Source organism: Hemitrygon akajei, unplaced genomic scaffold (genome assembly GCF_048418815.1).
Source record: "Hemitrygon akajei unplaced genomic scaffold, sHemAka1.3 Scf000139, whole genome shotgun sequence".
In the NCBI taxonomy this organism is placed as follows: Eukaryota; Metazoa; Chordata; class Chondrichthyes; order Myliobatiformes; family Dasyatidae; genus Hemitrygon; species Hemitrygon akajei.
The window spans coordinates 638,521-661,872 of record NW_027332025.1 but is presented as its reverse complement, the minus strand read 5'-3'; the positions used below and the strand labels follow the sequence as shown (position 1 = coordinate 661,872).

The 23,352-nt window shown below is 44.8% G+C and overlaps 2 protein-coding genes across 2 annotated transcripts in view; one reads left to right on the top strand and one right to left on the bottom strand.

The window, feature by feature from the left end:
* Positions 1–23,352, bottom strand: part of LOC140723824 (uncharacterized) — a 746,760-nt gene that overhangs the window by 462,968 nt on the left and 260,440 nt on the right. The window lies entirely within an intron of this gene.
* The window catches only part of LOC140723818 (NACHT, LRR and PYD domains-containing protein 3-like), an 81,006-nt gene continuing 75,400 nt past the window's right edge, over positions 17,747–23,352 (top strand). Inside the window, exon 1 of the mRNA XM_073038354.1 lies at positions 17,747–17,842. The gene's annotated coding sequence lies outside the window, so the exon portion shown is untranslated. The remainder of the gene's footprint in view (positions 17,843–23,352) is intronic.

The window sequence follows — 23,352 nt, the reverse complement described above, 5'->3', positions numbered from 1 at the left end:
TCCATCTGCCACTTCTCTGCCATGTTCTGCATCCTATCGATGTTGCACTGTAACATGTGACAACCCTGCGGACGATCCACAACACTCCCAACTTTTGTGTCTTCAGCAAACTTACTAACCCATCCTTCAACTTCCACATCCAGGTCAGTTGTAAAAATCACAAAGGGAAGGGGTCTCAGAACAGACCCAACGGAACACTATCGGTCATCATCATCCATGCAGAATACGAAACATCTACAACCGCTCTTTGCCTTCTGTGGGCTTGCCAATTCTGGATCCACAAAGCAAGATCTCCTTGTATCCCATCCCTCATTATTTTCTGAATGAGCTTTCCATGGGGAACCTTAGCTAACCTTTTCCTGAAATCCATATACAGTACTTCCACTGCTCTACCTTCATCAATGTGTTTTGTTACATCCTCAAAGAATTCAATCAGGTTCATAAGGCGTGACCTGCCTTCGGCAAAGCCGTGCTGACTATCCCTAATCAGATTATGTCTCTCCAAATGCTTACTGGTCTATAATTTCCTGAGTTATCTACTCCTTTTCTTAAACAAGGGAACAACATTTGCAAACTTCCAATCCTCTGGTACGTCTCCCCACCTCATTGATGATGTGAAGATCATCGTCAGGGGATTAGCAATCTCCTCCCTCGATTCATATAGTAGCATGGGGCATATCTCGTTCAGTCCCAGCGACTTACCTAACTTAAAACCTCTCAAAAGATCCAGCGCATGCTCTTTCTTAAAGTTCATACACTCATGTGTTTCAGTCTGCGGTAAGTCATCCCCACAATTGGCAAGGTCCTTTTCACTGGTGAAAACTGAAGCAAAATACTCAGCATCTCAGAATATTCAAATGATCGGCAGGTTGAGAACCATCTTTTGAGAATGTAGCAGTGAATCTTAACCAAGCTAATTTGCCACTGCTGGCATCCCCCAGAGGTTTGTTATACTTACATGACCTGCCCTCAAATCCAATAATGATTGCTACAAATGTCAGTAATAAGTATTCGATCTTTTATTAGCAATCATTAAACATACAATCTTGAAGCGATGAAACTGATCTGTACCCAAGTTTAAGTTCAGCGTATTTGAGTGGATAATAACAAAATATATGACATCTGTCAGTCCCCAGCTGGGTAGTGTAGTAGGCCCCCGTTAGTCTCGATAGACAAATAGTTTCCAGGGCGCAAGCCTGGGCAAGGTATTTTTTTATTTATCGAAGATCGGCATTAGCTCAAGCTGCAAGTCTCCCGCCTCCACGCCACCAATGTTGTCCAAAGGAAGGGCATTAGGGCTGTGTACTGCATGGAACAAAGCGCAAATATATAACTGACTCCCTTTGCGCGTACCACACCCCCACTGATGCTACTAGTTACCATAAAGAACATCATAAATACACAACGTAGGATGCAATGCTGATACATGGCTCCTACACACAGACTCAGCTCTGATACAGAGTTAATTAATCTGAAGTCCTGGTGGAAGAAGCTGTTCCAGAGCCTGTTGGTCCTGGCTTTTATGCTGCGGTACCGTTTCCCGGATGGTAACAGCTGGAACAGTTTGTGGTTGGGGTGACTCTGGTCCCCAAAGATCCTTCGGGCCCTTTTTACACACCTGTCCTGGTACATGTCCTGAATCATGGGAAGTTCACAACTACAGATACGCCGGGCTGTTCGCACCACTCTCTGCAGAGTCCTGCAATTGAAGGAAGTAAAGTTCCCATACCAGATAGTGATGCAGCCAGTCAGGATGCTCTCAATTGTGTCCCTGTAGAAAGTTCTTAGGATTTGGGGGCCGATACCGAACTTCCTCAACCGTCTGAGGTGAAAACGTGTTTTTGTGCCTTTTTTCACCGCACAGCTGGTGTGAACAGACCACGTAAGGTCCTCGGTGATGTGGATGCCGAGGAACTTAAAGCTGTTCACCCTCTCAAACCCAGATCCATTGATGTCAATAGGGGTTAGCCCGTCTCCATTCCTCCTGTAATTCACAACCAGCTCCTTTGTTTTTGCGACATTGAGAGGAAGGTTGTTACTTTGCCACCAATGTGTCAGAGAGATGACCTCTTCCCTGTAGGCCACCTCGTTATTGCTTGAGAGGAGGCCAATCTATGCAGGGTCGTCGACAAACTTAATTAGCAGATTAGAGCTGTGGGTGGCGACACAGTCATGTGCATACGGGGAGACTAAATTCGGGAGACTGGTTGAAAAGGCAACAGATGGCACTGAATTTGAAAGACATCTTGCTCAGTTTTGGAGATAGGCTGAGGAATGGCAAATGGTTTTCAACTTGGACAAGTGAGAGATGGTGCATTTTGGACAGTCAAACTGGGTGGAACTGGTATAGTGAATGGTAGGGCATCGGGTGTTGTGGAACAGAACGACCTGGGAGTACAACAGCACAGTTCACTGAAAGTGGTTGTGCAGGTATTGAGTGTGGAAAAGAAGGCTTTAATCATGCTGACCTTCATCAGTTAGGGAATTGAGTTCCCGATTATGGGCACACGAAGTGTTATGTACATTTGTGTTCTCCCTACTGTAGGAAAGATATTATCAGTCTGGAGAGTGTGCAGACGAGATTGCTGAAGATGCTGCCTAAACTAGAGTGCTGAGTCATGGGAAGAGGTTGGCCAAGCTGGATCTTAATTCCAGAGGAGAATGGAGCTGACACTGTAGGAGTTTATAAAATCAAGAGGGAGTACAGATAATGTGGTTGGTCATTGTATTTTTCCCAGGGTTCAAGATTCAAGATTGTGTAATGTCTTTTCAGTATAGGAGAACAAAATAATTGTTACTCTGTGTCCGAAGCAGGACAGAAAAAAAAACAAAATGATGGGGACCACAATGATAAACAAAACACAATACATACAGGATGATAGCTTAAAAAACATTGATTATATGTCCATAAAGTGACGTTAGACACAGGAGAGACTGGACATACGGAGACTGATATTGATTATCTGTTCATTAAATTACTTTAGGCACAGGAGTGTCTAGAACTATCAGGAAATGTTAAACTAGTAGTGGGTGGGGTGTGGAGGGTGGGTTAGTGAGTAGAGCTGTTGATCAGGCTTATTGCTTAGGGAAAATAACTGTTTTCAGCCTGATTGTCCCGGCGTGGATGTTACAGATACACAATTCCTTTAAGGTTAGCACCAGAGTCGTAAAGGGAGTTTCGGGCATATTGACCTTTATAACGCAGGCCATTAAGAAGAGGGGCTGGGATATTAATGCTAAAGTTGTAATTCACCGTGATTCCAAGATATGCAGAATTGTGTGCAGTTCCGGTCAGGTACTTGGAGGACAGATATGGATAAGCGTGAAAGAGTGCAGGGAAAATCACACGGACATTGCTGATATTTCAGGAAATAATTTCAGTGATAGGTTGAACAGGTTAGAATTTGATTACCTGAAATACAGGGGAATCATGGGGTATCCTAGCAGGGTCCCAGCTTCTCTATGCCATTTGCCCCTACAATTAAAGGAACGGTTCATGGACCCCAGGTTGGGAACCCCTGTTAGAGATATGGAAATCTATGATGGTATAAATAGGGTGAATGCAGGTAGGTATTTTCCCCTCAGGTTGGATAAGGTCATGGATTTAGGGCAAAAAGTGACACATTTAAGGGGAATGTGAGGGGGAACTACTTCACTCAGAGGGTGGTGGGAAGGCGGAACCAGCTCCCAACTGAAGTAAGAGATGCAGGTTCACTTGTAGTATTTGAGAGAAGTTTGGGTAGGTACATGGATGAGGGAGGTATAGAGGGCTGCGGTCTGAGTGCATGGGGGATGGGACCACACCGAACATGGCACGGGGTGGATGGGCTAACAGTCCTGTGTTTGTGCTCTAAGGGCTCTGTGAATCTCAATTGAAACTTCTACACATAATCGACATTTGTTGCAGGCGGGTCGTATCCAACAATGTGTTTTAATTCTGGACCAGCGTCTGCACTGCTGAGAGCTCTGTAGAGCTGTAACTACCATGAGATTTACTGAATGAACCTCGAAAGGGTAAACACAACCACTGGAATTTTAGTATCACCATTACAAAATGGCTGAATGTTCAGTTCATCTTTGTCACAATGAAACCGAGAACGTGACACACTGAGTTTTTTTATTTCCCAGCTCGGTTATCTTTGCGAGTCACTTCCTCTGTCACCAGGGCAACGGCTCACCAGAGCTGCAGAGCGTGTTGAACATGTTAATCGCTCTCTGGTTGCAGACTCTCAGCGGCGAGAGAGTGGCCTCAGATACGAGGATGCTTTGAGCATTTACTGTCCGGGATGGAATGAAGAAGATTGTAGGGTTTGAATTTATGCAATTTTGTACTGGGTGTCAAACATCTTGCAGTCAGTCAATTGTTTCTACAGCGAAAGAAAAAAAAAATCTCCTTTACTGAGCTTCCAGTGGTATATTTTCAATTTTATATTGAAAACATTTTGTTCCTTTTACACGACGGGGAATGTGGCTGCTAATTGACCTGGGCTACACCGCACTCAACAATAAATTAATGAACCACTGTGTTCAATGTAACTGTGGGGACAAGTTGAAATGTATCAGCGCACTCTTTGTGACCCATTGCCCATGTTTCCCGGCTAATCCCCGTCTAGACAAAGAATCATTAGGCCCCAGTTCTGTCATGGGTTGGTGTGGGAGTGTAAGTTTTTGAACTGGGATTAGCTGAGACACTGCCGCATATTACTGGCAGCAAAGAGCCCTGGGAGAGTTGCTGCTTGAGATATAATCTTGGGATGGGGGCTCCAGGAATATGGAATTGTCAGTGTTTGGGCTTCGGTCTGGGTTGGTACTTTTACAGATGGGGCTGGATGTTCCTCCTTCCGCAACGAAGCAGACGTCTCCGAGGGCTGGATATTGGTAGCCTGTGTCTATCAGTGTGAGATGTGGAAAAGATGTGCAAGGCTCTCGGTGTAGGCTGTGACCCTCTGAGGTTGGATCCTGGGATACCACACATGTTTTGATCCAGATAAAATGAATCAGGGAATCAAGTTGTCCGGGTTTATGAGATGTTGAGCGAGTATTTCTGTTTGGTTCTGAAGTTCCTTTGGAAGCTGTTTTGTGTTTGCACAAGTAGAAATAGACCGGGGTTTCAGAATTCAATTCACATTTGGAAATCCCCCCTCACTGTCACCTGTCTATCTGCCAGTGGGAGTGAAACAGAAACTCAAGCTGCTGAAGATAGAACAGAACATGGAACAGTACATCACAGGAACAGGCCCTTCGGCCACAATGGTGTGCCAAACCAGCAGAAAAGTAAATCAACACTCCTAAAAAAAACCTAATGATTCCTACCTACACAATGTCCATATCCTCTCAAACTTCCTCAGACCCATGTGCCTATCTAAATGTCTCTTAAAAGCCTCCGATGTATTTGCTTCCCCCACCATAACGGACAGCGCATTCCAGGTATCCACACCTCTCTGAGTAGAACAGCTTACCCTCACATTTCTTTTGTAACTACTCCCTCACACTTTCATTGCATGTCCTCTGGTATTAGACATTTCAAAACAGCGAAACGATGCTCCATGTCTTTCATAATCTTATAAACCTCTATGAGATCTTCCCTCAGTCCACACCATTTCATGGAGAACAACCCGAGATTTTCTACTAAAACCTGGATGAATCCATTCTGACGAAAGATTAGGAAACCAAATCGTTAACTTTCTTCCTCTCCGCACAGCTGTTCGTTACCTGCTGAGCGTTTCTTGTGATTCCCATTTCTCTTTATTACATTCACCTGGAACATTTTAAATCTCCTACGAATGGATCAGCGCACCAGCGCTGGTTTTGTGACAGTTGATAGAAGAGCAAAGAAACCACACAGCTTTTCCCAGTACATTATCCTGGTACCAATTGTCCTGTATTTTTACCCCGGAAATGCATTCAGTGCAGTTGTTGATAACAAGGTTCAAAGAATAATCCGAGGAATGATCAGCATTATGCATGTGGAGCATTTGATGGCCCTGGGCCTGTGTTCAGTGGAGTTCAAATGGTTGGCGGGTCAGGACGGGGGTGATTATCTACACCGACTGAATGACAAGAAGTTTGGTTGCAGTGAGAATGGAGAGGGTGTCTTGATTAGACGGAGAGTCTGGGATCTAAGAGTGCCGCCTCAGAATAAAGAAGCTTCACTTTAAAACTGAGATGAGAGAAATTACTTTAGCCAAATGTTGGTTGATCTGTGGAATTTGATGCCACAGAGGGTGGTGGGTTGTGTATATTCATGTTCTGGATTGCTAAATAGATTGCGTGCTATAGCAGTGAAGCAAGAATACGGTGTTGGAAAAAAAATCCTCCATGATTGATTTTGGAGTAGACTAGAATGACCGAATCACCTAATTCTACTCCTATGCATTATGATTTGTATCTTATACCATGACTGAGTAATGAGCTCTTTGTGTCCCATCACAAACAAGAGAAAATCTTCAGATGCTGCCAAGCAACACACACAAAATGCTGGAGGAATTCAGCAGGCCAGGCAGCATCTATGGAAGAGAGTAGAGTCGACATACAGATGCTGCCTGATCTGATGAGTTCCTCCAGCAATTTTGTGTGTGTTTCTTTGTATCCCATGTCAGGCTTTGGTAAGTGTGAGGGGCAGTTACAGATTTCTTCACTCGCATCGTAATATATGAGTTCAAGATTTAAGTTCCAATAAGGTTAATTCTTTGTTCTACTTTGTATGAGTAACATGCTTCATTATCTCTCTGGTTAAAGGTAGACCTGACCTACAAGATTTATTGGAAGAAAAGCCCACGACAGGAAGAAAATCACAACTGAAGACGAGTGAACAGCAACAATGAACCAGCCCGAAGACGGAGAGCAGCAAATGGAGATAACCCATCTGACTTGGCCTCTCCATTGATTCAGTCAGGAGAGAGTTTGGTGAGTCTTATGTACCCAAACACTGGTCCTTTAGACATTACATTTCTGTATCAAGGAAGGTAGGAAATAGCTGGAGTGGGACTAAATAAGCCTCGGAATACCAGTATGCATCTGTCAGACCTATTTGCACTCACTGCAGATTTGCTAATTACTCTGGGAACCCACGGACATTCCCTCATATTGTTTGCTCATTCCAAACTCTTATCATTTCTGCTGTTTCCTTGTTTGGCTGTGTTAGGTCACAATAATCTCAAAATGCGTTGAGAATTTCCTCCCTTTATAAGAGGCCGCAGTTTTCTCCTGCTCTAGTGATTGCAGAAATGTGGAATTACCATGAACTACAGCAACATGCCATTGACTCCTCTGTCTATTGTAATCTGCAACGATATACTTGCCCTCGAGTATGTTGTCACACAAGCCTCCGCAAACCCTCTTGAAGCCGAATGTCCCAGCACCACATTTCAGTCTTAACTAGCAAATGCCAACCAATAATTTACTTTTGTATACCCTGTCGCCATCAAGTGCTTTTCTATTAATAAATTGTCAGAAACTACGAACCTGTGATTAAGCATATTTAGGTTTTATAATGAAGTTATGTTCCCATTTGGCCCTGTACCAAAGGCATGGGTTATACCTGTACTTGAGATGAATAAATGTCCCTGCAGCCAGGACTGCTGGAGCTGCCGGGGTTAGTTTAAACTCAGTCGTTGCGGGATGGGAACCAGAGTGTTTGGTCAGATAATAGAAGAGTTGATATAAAGGTAGATGCGAAGTTCACAGAGACTGTGGGAGGATCGGTTGTGGACAGGGCATCATGTAGTCAGTTGGAAATGTCTTTAATTCAATACAATATGTATTAAGAGTACGAGTAACTTAGAACATGGATGGTACATGTTATCACCATTACACAGACCGGACTGTTACAAGGGCAGGATTGGTGTTTGATGCTCCAGGTTTTACTTGTTTCATAATACATATGGAGGGGGTGGGGGTGAAAAGCGGAGAATTGTCTTTACTAATTAGGAATCACATGACAGTTACATAAGCAGAGGACATCAATGTGGGTGGAAATCAGAAAAGGGAAGGGAGCTATCATTCTGTGAGTATTCTATAGGCCTCCCCCAAAGCCACTGGGATAATGAGAGCAGATAACTTGACAGTTTTGGGAAAGGTGCAAAAACAACAAGGTTATTATCATTATTGATCTCAACTTTCCTGACGTTGATCCCACCTCCTTGTTCCAAAATGTGTCAATGGGGCAGAATGTGTTGTGTGTCCAGGAAGGATTCTTGACATGGTATGTGGATGGGCTAACTGGAGGATTTGCCATACTGTATCTAGTATGAGGCAATGATGCAGGTCAGGTGACAGATGTCACGATGGGTGACCTTTTTGAGATAGAGACCACAACACCCCAACTTTTATCATTGTCATGGACAAGGATAGTAGCAGACGATACGAGGCAGTATTTAACCAGTGGTTGGATAGTTACAATGGTATTCGAAGCATCTTGGGGGTGTAAATTGGGAAAACATTCTCAAAGGGAAATGCCAGATTGAACTGTGAAGTTTGTTTCAGGAACACTTGAATGCAGTTCGGGGTAGATTTGTTCCACACACAGTGTAAGAATGTTTATATAAACGAACCGTGGTTCACAAGGGATGAGAACATTTAAGCAAGAGGGAAAAGGAAGCATTATTTAGGTACAGTAAGCAACATTCAAGCGAGGCTCTAGAGAATTATATGGTACCCTGGAAGGAACTTAAGAAGCGACTTGGAGATCGAAGGCAAATTGAGAAGTCCTTGGGAAGTAGGATGAAGGGAAACCAAAGACATTCTACATGTGGGTGAAGAAGAGGAGGGTGAATAGATTGAGAGTAGAACTAGGACTACTCAGGAACAAAGGTGGAAACGTGCCTGGAGGATGTGGTGATAGGTGAGGTGCTTAATCAATGCTTTGCTTCAGGGTTACCAATGAGGTGGACAGTGATTGTGATGATAGCATAGCAGCATGGCAATATTAAGAAACAGATGTTCAATCTACCAATATACACCACATTACTACAGGAAGTGAGAGGGGAGGTTACGGGGCATTGACAATGATGATTGTATCCTCTCTGGCCACAGGGATAACACATGATTGGAGGATGTCAACTGTTGTTCCATAATTCAATTGTCATGGTTCCGGTTGGCTGTTCCCCTTTAACGCTCCTTTCTCCCTAATTATGCCCTAATTTCAGTCATTACATCTCCATTGCTGCTAGTTTACTCAATTACCATACACCTGGTTTTCATCAGAGACTGTGAAATAAATACGATGGCGACACGATCACAGGTTGCCAGTTTGTTGGTCTATTCCCATGTGATACTTTGTTTCTCGACTGCTTAGAACTGTTTGTTCTAAGTTCAACTCCAGTCTCAAGATATTCCATGAAACCCCGTCACCGTGTCAAGACTCCATACCAGAGCTCCGTGTCAAGATTCCTCCGGTTTACTGTTCAACGTTCACGCCTGCGCCCGCATCCCCAACTCAATCTCCATGCCGGTGTCCTGCACTTGGGTTCTGCTCAGTCGCTCTGTGCAACATCACGTCTTAATAAGCTGGTAAGGAAGGCGGGCTCTGTCGTGGGCAAAGTACTGGAGAGTTTAACATCGGTGGCTGAGCGAAGGGCGCTGAGTAGGCTACGGTCAATTATGGAAAACCCTGAACATCCTCTACATAGCACCATCCAGAGACAGAGAAGCAGTTTCAGCGACAGGTTACTATCGATGCAATGCTCCTCAGACAGGATGAAGAGGTCAATACTCCCCAATGCCATTAGGCTTTACAATTCAACCGCGAGGACTTAAGAACTTTTTAAAAGCTATTATTAATGCTTTTTGAGAGAGTGATTTAGATGCATATCATATTTTTACTGAGTTAAGTATTGTATGTAATGAGTTTTTGCTACAACAAGTGTATGGGACATTGGAAAAAAATGTTGAATTTCCCCATGGGGATGAATAAAGTATCTATCTATCTATCTATCTATCTATCTATCTATCTATCTATCTATCTATCTATCTATCTATCTATCTATCTATCTATCTATCTATCTATCTATCTATCTATCTATCTATCTATCTATCTATCTATCTATCTATCTATCTATCTATCTATCTATCTATCTATCTATCTATCTATCTATCTATCTATCTATCTATCTATCTATCTATCTATCTATCTATCTATCCCCAATGGGTTTAATCGTGGGGATTATAGACCAGTGAGTGTTACATCGGGGTGGGCAAACCTTGGAACTCCAGTTGAAAACAATGAAAGACAGTTCCTTATCTTGCTCCAGTGGTTGAACTTGACAGCGGTGAAGGCAAGGCTCAAGGCAAGGCAAGGCTCCAGGTGACGCAGGCTCCAGGAGGAAGGTGAAGGGAAGGGATACAGACAGGGGGTATGGACAAGAACAATCCAGCCCAAACAAGAATCCGCTTCCTCAACAGAAACTGGGGAAAACCTGGAATAAGGAACATGGACCGGACTGTGAACCGGAATTTGCTACGATCTTAATGTGTTTCCCCGGAAAGGAGCTCCAAACCCACCAGACAAAGCAAGACTACCAAGACACACCAAGTCAAGAGACCAACTCTACCACCCAACAAACCTAAAACTAAAGCTACAAGACCTACACAAAACAACATAGTTACATATAGTTACAGTTAACGTATAGTTACAACAGTGCAGCCAATACAATAATTGATTTTTAAAAAACCATAGGCACAGTAAAAAATAGTCCAAAGATGCTAAAAGATTCTAAATTCGAAAGAAACCATGACACAGTTTCCACAAGTCCTCAGGGTCCCGATAGACTCGTCATCCAACGCAGTCAGCAGAAGGGATTACCCCCGCTATGGACTTCCAAGGCGCCTGTGGACTCAGCTTCACAGACAGTGAAAGCTCCGTCAGACCCAGCCTCCCAGACGCAGCAGACCGTGAAAGTGCCCCGACCGCAGCGGACTCCAAGTCCGTCGAACCCGTTGTGTTAAAGTTAGACCTGAGGTGAGAGATTTATTGGAAGAAATGCCCCAAATGGAAGCAAACCACGAGTGAAGAAGAGGGAACAGCAGCAAGTTAACCTGCCCGAGGACTGAGAGCATCAACTGGAGAGAACCCATCTGACTCAGAGTTTCCTGTGATTCAGTCAGGAGAAAGTCTCGTGAGTCTCATTTACTCAAACACTGGTCCTTTAGACATTACATACCTGCACAAAGGAAGGTAGTAAATAGTTGGGATGAGACTGAAAGTGCCCAGAAGTACCAGTTATGCCTCTGTCAGACCAGTTACAATCACTCCAGGTCTGGTAATGTGCTGTCAGTATCCCAGCTCTTTAAAGTCACTCACATTCCCTCAGTGTTTGCTCATTTCAATATCCTGCATCTTGTGAAAAAGCTTTTGGTCACTTCTGAGTGGGGAGAGGTAGACAAAGGGGAGAGTTTATACTTAATATCTTTAAAAACAAGTAATTCTTTGAACTTATTTGCTGCAAACTTGCTTGACCTTTTCTACTTGGAGTGATGGAGAATGAGGGGTGACCTGATAGAGGAGTATAAAATGATGAGAGGCATTGATCATGTGGATAGCCAGAGGCTTTTTTCCCAGGACTGAAATGACTGATATGAGGTGTTAAAACTTAGTTTTAAGGTGCTTGGAGGCAGGTAGAGGGGGGATGTCAGGTGAGTTTTTCCGCACAGAGTGGTGGGTGTGGAATGCATTGCTGGCGAGGCTTGTGGAGGCGGATAAAATAGGGTTTTAGATAGGTAAATGGAGCTAAATAGGTAAATAGACTTTTAGATAGGTAAATGGAGCTCAGGAAAATAGGTCTGTGCAGATGGGTAATTCTAGACAGTTTCTAGAGTAGGTTACATGGTCGGCAGAACGTTGTGGGCCAAAGGGCCTGTAGTGTGCTGTTGGTTTCTATGTTCCATATTCAAACTTACTACCTATACCCTATATATTCCCAACCAAATGATTGATATAGATGACAAGTAACAATAGGTGTAACCATGGGGAACATCACTAGGCACTGGCCTCGAGTCCAATAAACAGCCTCTCACCATCACTATCTAATTCCTGCCATTCAGCTGTTCCCAGACTCTGGGGCTCTGTAGCAAACACAATGTTCAGGAAGATTAGTCAATAATTAAAGTGAAAAGGGAATTGTTGCTTCCTGAAAGGTCACGTATCCTGTCTGATTCAATGGACCAACTCCTCCCTTGTTTATGACTTAATTTATCCTGGGTCCTATCCTTCTGGGTCACGCTGCGTCTGATAACCCACATTCCCAACCTCCTTTCTCCCCGCCAATGGCCCCACACCCTTTCCCCATTTACCCCACACCCCACACATAGACTGATCCACATCACCCACATCCTCCCTCCCAGCGAGGGGAATCACAACTAATTGATCCTACAGTCTCGGCTCAGACATGAAACTAAAATCAGATCTTCAAGACCAGACAGCCTGGACTTTCCAGCCATCCGGCTCGGTCCCAGCCCACTTCCACTGCAGCCGACGCTCGATTTACATAAACCTGTGATCAGCCCCTTCCTCACCGTCGCCTAAACAGGAGAACTACCGGCATCAGCTGGATTCGGAACAGTTCTGCACTTTGCAGAACGTCCCTATGGCACCACTGGTGGGGGGGCGAATGGACAACACAGAGGGTTTGACTGACCTGTCCTTTCAATTTCACACCCCTGAACTCCACATCAACTCCATCCAACCAAATCTGGGCAAACTTCACTGACCAGCAAATATAGTGTATTTCAGCGATCAGCTGTTTGAATGATACACTGACTTAGAGGAAGGGGTATCTGTGGTCCATTGTCAGTGTTTAGTTTGTCAGGAGACATAGACTGCAGTGATGAGAGGTCTTCTGTTAACTGATATAAATCTGTGTTTACACTGCTGTCAAATCCATTTTATATCAGTAAAACCATTGTTTATGAAATCAGTAAACAAACAGGATACTGCATTGACTGGCCCAATCCAAACCAGATCACCCTGGAAAGTCCTCTCCAGAAACATTTGGGTTTTGTGACCCAGTTCGAGAAAAGGGCCAATGCCCACTCCGTCAACAACATGGGAAAGCTGGGCACATAGCAGGGGACTCTCCTGATTCAGTGATGAAATATGTTAAGTTTCCTTCATTGTTCTCATGAAATCATTAAAAATGTCAATTGAACATCTTTTGAAAACAACTTCTCACCCACTTGTGACGTCACTCTGCGCCCCCTCATGCCTGACGTCACGTGTGAGTTCCCCCACACTAGGATCTGACGTCACGTGTGCACTTCCTTACGTCACACTGGTGCTGAGACGGATGAATTTTACCGGCTAAGGTAACAGCTACCTGACCCACCCACCCCACCCGACAGTCAACAGAGGCGTTACCCTCTTCACATTGGTGAGAAGTGATGTCAATCACTGCTTACACCCAATAACGGAGATGGACCAGCCAAGAGGGCGTTACCCCTGCTGATACCGACTTCCGTTCCCGTCCTCAAACTACCATTCAAAACAGAACAAATCTCAGAGTAAATGTCCAGCCTTTTTAATTAGTTACATTTCCCTCCACGTGAAGTTGGGTGCGTTCGTGAAGTGACTTCTGTGGCCGGATTATAATGTATTGTTGACAGAGAGGAGGAGACCGCTCGGCCCATTGGTTTGATGCAGGCTACTCGCAGAGTGAGTGATCTGGCAGAATGACGAGGGTGAGGGATTTTACTGAGATGATAAAGATGGTGTGAGAGGGGTGTGAACAGCATCGAGTCTGAGAGGTTGTTTGTCTCAGTGGGGGATCAAGGAGCAGGATGGGGAATGAGCCCATTGACAGTGGGGAAAGGGGGTATATTATTGAGAGGATGAAGATGGTGTGAGAGGGGTCGGACAGGATACAGAGGCGAGCAGAGGGATTCACCACATTGGGAGGCAAACACCGGCACACTGTTGATCTGCAAGTGTGGCCGATGGTCCGGGCAAAGTGGATTGGAGTCGTGTTGGGGGGCAAGAATGAACTGGTCTTGAGTCTTATTGAATGACAGGATGAACTGAACGGGCTGAGTGGCCTGCTCCTGTTTCTGGTGTCTTGGTGTTAAAAGCGAATGAATAACCAGACCCTTCTTGGGTCTGCATGATGTTCCAGTGGGTGTTGTAGGGACCGGTGCTTGGAGCCCAGTTGTTTCCAAACTGTGTCAACAACTTGGCTGAGGGAACAAATTTAACATTTTCAAGACTGCTCTTGAAAAAAATGTATATTTGTACATTGTTAATGACAGAAAATCTATATTTATGATTATTGACACAACATATATATTTGTATATTGTTAATGACATAAAACTTGTATTTCTATATTGATAATGGCGCAGAATTGTATAATTTGTCATCTGAATGTACTTGCCTGTGATGCTGCTACAAGTCAGTGTTTCTCTGTACCTGTACCTTCCCATATTGTGCACTTGGCAATAAATTCAATATTTGTTTCTGCTACAAAAGTGGGTGATCTCACAGTTCCCACATTGGGCTCCAGCTGACCTGTTTCTCCAACTCACTCCTTTTACCTCAGTTTCCCTGAAACCTCTTGACAAGAGACACAGAACATTGAACAGTACAGTACCAGAACAGGCCCTTCGGCCCAAAACGTTTTGCTCAGCTAATTAAATTAGGAATCAAATGGCTAACTAATCCCTTCTGCCAACACAATGTCCACACGTCCCTCACACTCATGTGCTGATTTAAATATCTCTTAAAAGTCACCGCTGTGTCTGCCAGAACCAGCACCCCGCGCAACACATCCTAGCAACCCGCCACTCTCTCTGGTAATAACACTTGCCCATCACATCTCCTTTCAAACTACTTGCTCTCACTTTAAATACATGGCCTCTTCTATTAGACATGTCTAACCAGGATAAAAAATATTGTCTGTCTTCTCTATCTCTGCCTGTCATAATGTTATACACCTCCATCGTCTCACCCCAGCCTGCAGGGCTCCAGAGAAAACAACCCAAGTTTGTCCAACCTCTCATTATAGCTCATGCCCTCTAATCCAGGCAGTATCCTGGTAAACCTCTTCTGCACCATCTGTGCGTTAAGTAATGAGGGCCTGAGGTGCAGTGGCTAGGGAGGGAGGAAGAAAGTACATTGTATTTATTGTAAGAGTTATCAGGTATAAGAATGAAAATGACTTTAACGATTATTTGGACTTTGTTGAGATTGTACCTGGAAAATGGTGTAAAATCCTGCCCCACCCCAATACTAACACGGGTTATATAGACCAAAGAACAAACTGCCGGAGGAACTCAATGGGTCGGGCAGCATCTGTGGAGGAAAATGGACCATCAACATTTCGGGCCGAGACCCTCCCTCTGGCCTGAGAGTGGATGGGAAATAGTCAGAGAAAAGAGGCGAGGGGTGGGGATGGGGCAAGAGCTGGGGAGTGAGAGGTGGATCCAGGTGAGGGGGAGGTGGGAAGGTGGAAGGTGGAATTCCATGGAGGATTAACAAAGAGGTGAGAGAGTATTTGTTGTAGAGAGTGCAACAAAGATTCACCAGACTGATCCCTGGAGTGGTGAGGTCATCATATGAAGAAAGATCAAATGCGATAACCCTTTCATTTGGAGAATTGAGGACTGAGAGGTGAACACATTGAAATGCAGAACATCATTACCGGTTGAACAGGGATCCCAGTCCTGGAAAAGGGCGTGGACTGTCCGGGACTGAGATGCGGGGAAATGTCTCCACTCCGAGGGTAGTAAATTTCTGTAAGTCCCCACCACAGAGGGCGGCGAAGACTCGGTGATCGTCCTCACATAAAACAGAGGCCGGCAGATGTGTGGAGACCGAAGGGATCGAGGAAATGAGGATCGGGCAGAAACATGTGGCTGAGATGGGAGAGCAGCCGCCATCTTGTGGATGGTTGGAGGGGCTGAATGGCCTCCTGTTGTTTCTCGCTTGATGTTTCAGTGTTCCTGTTCAGTTAGGCCGGGGAAATGTGAATAGAAACATAGACTGATTTAAATAAAACCTGCACAATTCTGGTTTGGGTCTAAAATGTGTGCCGGACCGGGATGGGATTCAAACCCGTAACTGTGACCCGGGGGGTGAAGGGATGGGGACGGGGAAGATGCAGAGGGAAATTTTAAAATATATCCAGTGTAATTATGAGATTATGCTTGAAATGTGGTGGGGGGGGGCGTCGGGCAGCGTGTGAGGGGCGAGGAGCGGAGTCACCGAGTCACGTGGGAGACCGTACTCCCGTCATGTGATCCCGTTGTACCGCAGGGCTGCAGCATCTGCAGGTTCGTTTCCGAGGCCCCGCTCACCGCTCTGATAACGCGCTGACGACATCGCGCATGCTCAGTGCGGGAAGGGAGTTCCGTTCTTTGTTCTTATGGGTCGGCGGTGGGATCGGGATCTGCGGGGATCCTCGCCCCCGGGGCGGGGAGCCGGGGACGGATTATTCTCTGCCGGGCGACAGCAAGAATTCCCCTTCGGTGAGTATTGAAGCCAGTCCCTAGTGGGGAGGTCTGACGTTGCGCAGTGAGTCCCTTTAACTTCCCGGAATTCAAACAAAAGAAAATCTGCAGCTGCTGGAAATGCGAGCAACACGCACAAAATGCTGGAGGGACTCAGCAGACCGGGCAGAATCCAGGAAAAGAGTACAATCTACATTAGCGGCCGAAACCCTTCAGCAGGACTGGAGAATAAAAGGTGGGGGTGGGGAGGGAAGAGAAACACAAGGTGATCGTTGAAACCTGAAGGCGGAGTGGATGAACTTTCCCGAACTGGCGGCCTCGCCTCGCTTCCTTCACAGAATCTGCCGGGGTCGGTCCGGGTTGTGAGACATTCACACCGAACCATCTGAGATGAGCCGCCGCTCAGCCCGTTGTTCTGGTCCTATACGCAGGATGAAGTAAAACATGTTTCTGTCTTGTTACTGACAGAGAATTGTACAATTTGTGTTCCGTGTGTTATCTGAATGTACTTGCCTGTGATGCTGCTACAAGTCAGTGTTTCTCTGTACCTGTACCTTCCCGTACTTGTGCACTTGGCAATAAATTCAACAGGACCTGAGAAATCTCAGTGAGAGTTGATTAGTGATGATCATCTTGGCAGCTCGGTAGTGCGAATGTATGAGACAGTACAGTGTTAAATGCAAAACCCTGAACAGTGTTGATGATCAGAGGGATCTTAGACTCCAAGTTCATCGCTCCCTGAAAGAGACTGCACAGATTGACCGGGTGGTTAAGGCGGCAAATGACGTGGTTGTCTTTATTAGTTGAAGCACTGAGTTCAAAAGTCGGGATTTTCTGTTGGAGCTTTATAAACCTAGTTAGACCACATCTGGAGTGTTTCATACAGTTCTGGTCGCCCCCATTCTCGGAAGGATGTCGGGGCTTTGGACAGGGCGCAGAAGAGGTTTACCAGGACACTGCCTGGATTAGAGGGCATGAGCTATAACGAGAGGCTGGACAAACTTGTGTTGTTTTCTCCAGAGCGGCGCAGCCTGGGGTAAGACTGGATGGACGGTTTTCAGATTACAAGAGAAATAGATGAGTGGACAGATGGTATATTTTTCCCAGGGTTGAAATATCTAAGATAAAAGGCCATCCATTTGAGGTGAGAGGGGGTAGGTTAATGGAGATATGAGAGGCGTGTATGTTTTTCCTCACCAAGTCTGCTGGGTCGGTCGCTGGACTTTGCTCCCCGGGGTGACCCTCCGCTCTGACGCAGGAATCACCCCGCGCATACTCACAGCCCCCGGATGGGGGGTGGTTTGTTTTTATCCCGTTCGTTGTTGAAGCGGATCGTCTGGGGGATTGGGAGTGGCAGGGTGAGGGTCCTCGCCCCCTCCCCGCCCCGGGGGAGAAATCAGATTCCCATCGGTGAGTACTGAGGCCAGTGTCGAGTAGGCAGCTCTGATGTTGGGCAGTGAGTCTCGTTAACTTCCCGAACTGTCGGCCATTTACTCATTTTCCAACTATTTGGGCCCCACTAAGACAGACACACTTCACTGATCTCTCCCTGCGAACCAGCAACCCAGGCGGTCAATCTCCACACAATTAAAATGGCGAATCAGCCTCAGGGCAAAGGGGCTCCTATTTAAAACAGAGATGCGGAGACATTTCTGTAGCCAGAGTGTGGTGAATGTGTGGAATTAGCAGAGGGAGCTGTGGGGGTATTTACTAGGTTCTTGAGTGGTTACGATGAGAAGGCCGTGGAGTGGGGCTGAGGAGGGGGAAAAAGGTCAGCTTGATTGAATGCCGGAGTAGACTCGATGGGCCAAACGGCCTAATTCTGCTCCTATGTCCTATGGAGCTGGTTTGTTGTCGAGGAGATGCGCCCACATGTCACGGTATCCTGTTTTCCGCTCTTATTCTGCTGCAGATTTGCAGACTGCGGATTTTTCCCAAGGCCCCCCACCGGCTCTGTCCATGTAAAGATCGCATCACGCATGCTCACAGTCTGCGGAATGCAGTGATTTTTGGCTGGCGGAGTCCAAGTGACCGTTTTGTGCTGACGTGGATTTGTTGGAGAAATCTAATATTGGCCAATGAGTCCCGTTAACGTCCCAAACTGTCGACTTCGCCTCGGTTCCTGGAACTTCTCAAAAACTTTTTTCACTTCAGATAAGCCACTTTTAAGCCTGGTGATATGTATCTTCTCCCTAATGGAGGTGGGTGAGAAAAGGGAATGCCCAGGTTGTGGGGGTCTTTGATTTTACCGAGGGAGCGGGAAGTCCAGAAGGAGTTCACGTAGGGGAGACTGGTTTCTGTGATGAGCTGATCTGTATCCGTAACTCTGCAGTTCCTTGCAGCCATGGGCAAAGCAGTCGCCATACCAATGTGTGGGGTATCCGGATGGGAAACTTTTTATGATGCATTGATAAAATTTGGTGATGGGCAAAGCGTATATTCCAAAGTTCTTATGGTTTGTTCTAGCTTTGTTATTTTCAGATCTTTTATACAGTAGTATTGTGGTGAGCATTTGGTCCATAATGACAGATGAGGCAGCTACTTAAACTCAATAACAGTTTTATCGTGATAAACACAAAATAGACCGGCCAGCTCGACCCGGAGAGTGAAGCCAACCAGTCTCATACAGACAGGAGGTGACCATCACACACCCTGGTTACAGTAAGTGTGACCCAGAAATACTCAAGCAAGTAACTGTATAATCCAAGCTAAAAGGTAACAATAAATGAACTTGAACATCCCATCATAATCCCACAAAAGCATTTTAACACAAGAACAATAAACAGTGCTGTTCATTAGAAATGTAGGGGGCGGGCTGTTGACCAACCCTTCCTCCTGAGGACCATCAGTGATCATCCTTGATCCCTTCTCCCTGCTGATTCCATCTGCTCATTCCTCACCCATCTTGTTCAACCGCTGTCCAGCCTGTATCCCACCACCTCAATGATATATATCAACCATCTTGTTCAACCTCTGTCCAGTCTATATCCCACCACCTCAATGATATATATCAACATCTTGTTCAACCTCTGTCCAGCCTGTATCCCACCACCTCAATGATATATATCAACCATCTTGTTCAACCTCTGTCCAGTCTGTATCCCACCACCCCAATGATATATATCAACATCTTGTTCAACCTCTGTCCAGCCTGTATCCCATCATCTCAATGATATATATCAACCATCTTGTTCAATCTCTGTCCAGTCTGTATCCCATCATCTCGATGATATATATCAACCGTCTTGTTCAATCTCTGTCCACTCTGTATCCCATCATCTCAATGATATATATCAACCATCTTGTTCAACCTCTGTCCAGTCTGTATCCTTTCATCTCAATGATGTATATCAACAATCTTCTTCAACCTCGATCCAGTCTGTGCTGCCTGGGGTGATGGTAGTGGCAGATACATTGGGACTTTTAAGAGATATTTAGATCAGCACATGAATGTGAGGAAAATGGAAGGATATGGACATTGTTCTGGCAGATGGGATTAGTTTAGATGGCCATTTCATTAATTGAATAGACTGAGCACTGTGCTGTACTGTTCTATGTTCTGTGTCTCTTGTTGAGAGGTTTTGGGGTAATGGAGGCAAAAAGAGTGAGTGGGAACAACAGGTCACTGGAGTCCAGTGTGGGAAATGTGAGATCACCCAGTTCTGTAGGAGAAACTGAAATCCTGAGTGTGTTAAAATGGAGAGTTTAAGTGCAGTGGGTAGAGAGGGAGGTGAAAGGTACATTGTATTTATTGTAAGAGTTATTGGGTGTAAGACTGAAATGACTTTAACAATTACTTGCGTTTTGTTGAGGTTGTACCTGGAATATGGTGTAAAATCCCGCTCCCCATACTGACATGGGTTATATAGACCTGCTGTTGAAGAAAGGCTTAAAAAAATAAACGAGCAAACTATAGACCAGTGCTTCTGACATCAGTATTAGAAGCACTGCATATGTAAGTATTTGAAAAGACAAGACTGACTTGGAACAGTCAGCATGACTTTGTTTACTCCTGGCAACACACACAATTTTTTTTTGATGAGGTTATGGGGTATGTTACCAGGAAAGTAGATAAAGGCAATGAAGCGAATGTTGTTTACATGGTTTTTTGCAAGCATTTAACAATCCTGCGTGGGAGGTTGGTCAAGAAAATTCATTTGCATCACGTTCAACGTAAGGAAGTAAATTGGAGTAGACAATGGCGTTTTGGGAGAAGGTGGACTGTGATGATAGATGATTGTCTCCATTAGAAGGTGGACTGTGATGGTAGATGATTGTCTCCATTAGAAGGTGGACTGTGATGGTAGATGATTGTCTCCATTAATCGTTGGGTCCGTTGCTGTTTGTCATCTATATCAATGATTGGGATGGTAATGTTTTTAACTTGATAAGCACATTTACATGTGACACCAAGATTAGGGGTGTAGTTGACAGAGAGGCAAATTATCTATCATAGGTTACAGGGATCTGGAACAGCTGGAAATACTGAGCTGAAAATGGCAGATGGAATTTAATGCAGACAAGTGCGAAGTGTTGTGCTATGGTAGGTCTTACACAGTAAACAGTAGAACACTAACGTTGTGGTGGAACAAAAGGATCTGGGAATAGAGGTCCATAATTCATTGAAAGCAGCACCACAGGTAGATAGGGTGGTTAATAAATGCTTTTGGCATGGTGACCTTCATCAATTAAATTATTGACTGCAGGAGATGGGATGTTATTTTGAAGTTGTATATGACATCGGTGAGTCCGAATTTAGAGTATTGTGTGTAGTTTTAGTCACCTACCTACAGGAAAGGTGTAAGTTTGAAAGTGTACTGGGAAAAACTTCAAGGAGGTTTCCAGAGGCCCTGAGTGATAAGGAAAGGTTGAATAGTTTTGGACTTTAATCCTTGAAATGCTAAAAATTGAGAGGAGATTTGATAGAGCAATGCAACATGAAGATGGGTATGGATAGGTTAATGCAAGCAGGTCTTTTCCACTGAAGTCAGGTGGAACAACAACCAGAGATCATGCATCATGGGTGAAAGATGAAAAGTTTTAGTGGGACATGAGTGGATGTCTTCAATCAGAGGGTCGAGAGAATGTGGAACGAGCTGCCAACAGGAGTGGTACATGCGAGCACGATTTCACCTTTGAAAATATGGATGGGGGAATATGGCTACTGTGCAGGTGGGTGGGAACAGGTGGTTTAAATGGCTCAGACAATGCACCTGTACTGTGTTCTGTTTCGATACGACTCTCTAACCATGACTCCTTGATCACAGACAAAAGTTTGGTTGAGTAAAGATCCGAAATTAATATCAGACTTGAATAATTCACACCTTAATTCCCCAAGAATACTCAACAGCCTGGATGTGTTTTGATGTGGTTTTAAACTGCCCACACACTCCCTGTCACGGATATTTCGTAACCAGGGAAAATCCGGGCAGTATGTATGGAACTGAATACAACGGGAACGTTTTGGGCCGGGACCCTTCAGTGGAACTGGAAAGGAAGAGGGAAGAGGCAATATCATTGATTGAGTTGGAAGGTGCAGGTTGCTTTTGTGTGAGACTCGGAGCTCAGGGTTTGTGTTTAAACAGCTGCCTGCATATTCCTCAGAACAGGGAGCAGCCTTTCTGCTGAAACCAATTCAAACTGGTTTGACATTTCACTCTCTATCACATAAACAAAGTCACTTCAGTGTTCTGTTTAACTATTTCTGCATATGCAAATGTGCTAAATTGTTAATAGTTTGCAAGGAACCTGTAACATGTCATAAACGACACTGCCAATGGGCTTGAACCAGCTACCTTACCAGTTACAGTTACTGTCCTGTTTGCTGTGAGTTTGCAGAATTTAATTATTTTTACTTCAAACTCTCATTATCTGCAGTTGTTTTAAAACTTTTTTGAATGATATTAAAAAAAAGATCCACGCCATTCCCAACTGTGACATTCCTTAATACAAAGACACGACACAGTGTATGAAAAGTGCATCTTTCCCAAAATTGCCAATAACCCTTAAAATATTGTTGATGTAAGGGTAAAGGTGAGGGGCAGAATGAGGTGGAGAGAGAGAGAGGTTGAGCAGGGAGAGGGGAAAAAGTCAGGGCGAGGGTCTGTTACATACCCCGTAACTGGGTGTCTAACCAGCAGAGAAAGAAAAATCCATTGGAGTCTGGTGGTACTATACTAAAGGAGTTTATTAATAAAAATAAGCAAAACCATATCAATAATGCAAATGTACATATAAAACCAGTTAGCAGTAATAAACCTAAAAGTGTTGGAATAATAATAATCAATAATAAACAAGCTCTATTGATGTCTAGGGGTAAATAAATTGTCATAGAAAAGTATAAAGTTCAGTTCAGTTCATGAGTGCTGATGTAGTTATGGCTGTTGTATTGTAATGGTTGGAGAGAGAGAGAGAGAGCGAGCGAGATGTAACAGTTACAGTCAGGCAAACCTTCCTTTGCTTTCTTAATCCGTCGTATCGGTGTGGTCATTCAGTTATGTCCTCTCCGTCCTTCTGCTAGACCGTTCTTCTGTGGTGGACCCGTCACTCTGGCATGAGTGGACACACACACAAGTCCCCACTGGCCCTGCTTTTACACTGATAGCCTTAATGACCGACCTCCTGGTTCGGTCTTCAAAGCCCCCACCTTTCTTGTGGGTTCCAACACTCAGTCAGTGTCCACTGGTGTGTCTGGAGGGTGTCTCTCCAGACCTGTCTTTTATCCCTACTCACGGGGACTCAGCTATCCATCACTCCTGAATGTCTGTGTCCATCAAATAAGGCCACTCCTTCAATCCACTGAGGAATGTTTATGAGCAAACTATTGTCCTTGCAGCGAAACAGTAAATAATTCAAAACGGAGTCACAATATGGTTAATCAGCAATTTCACCCTCTCTCTTATCTGTCGCCGATGTTCTTG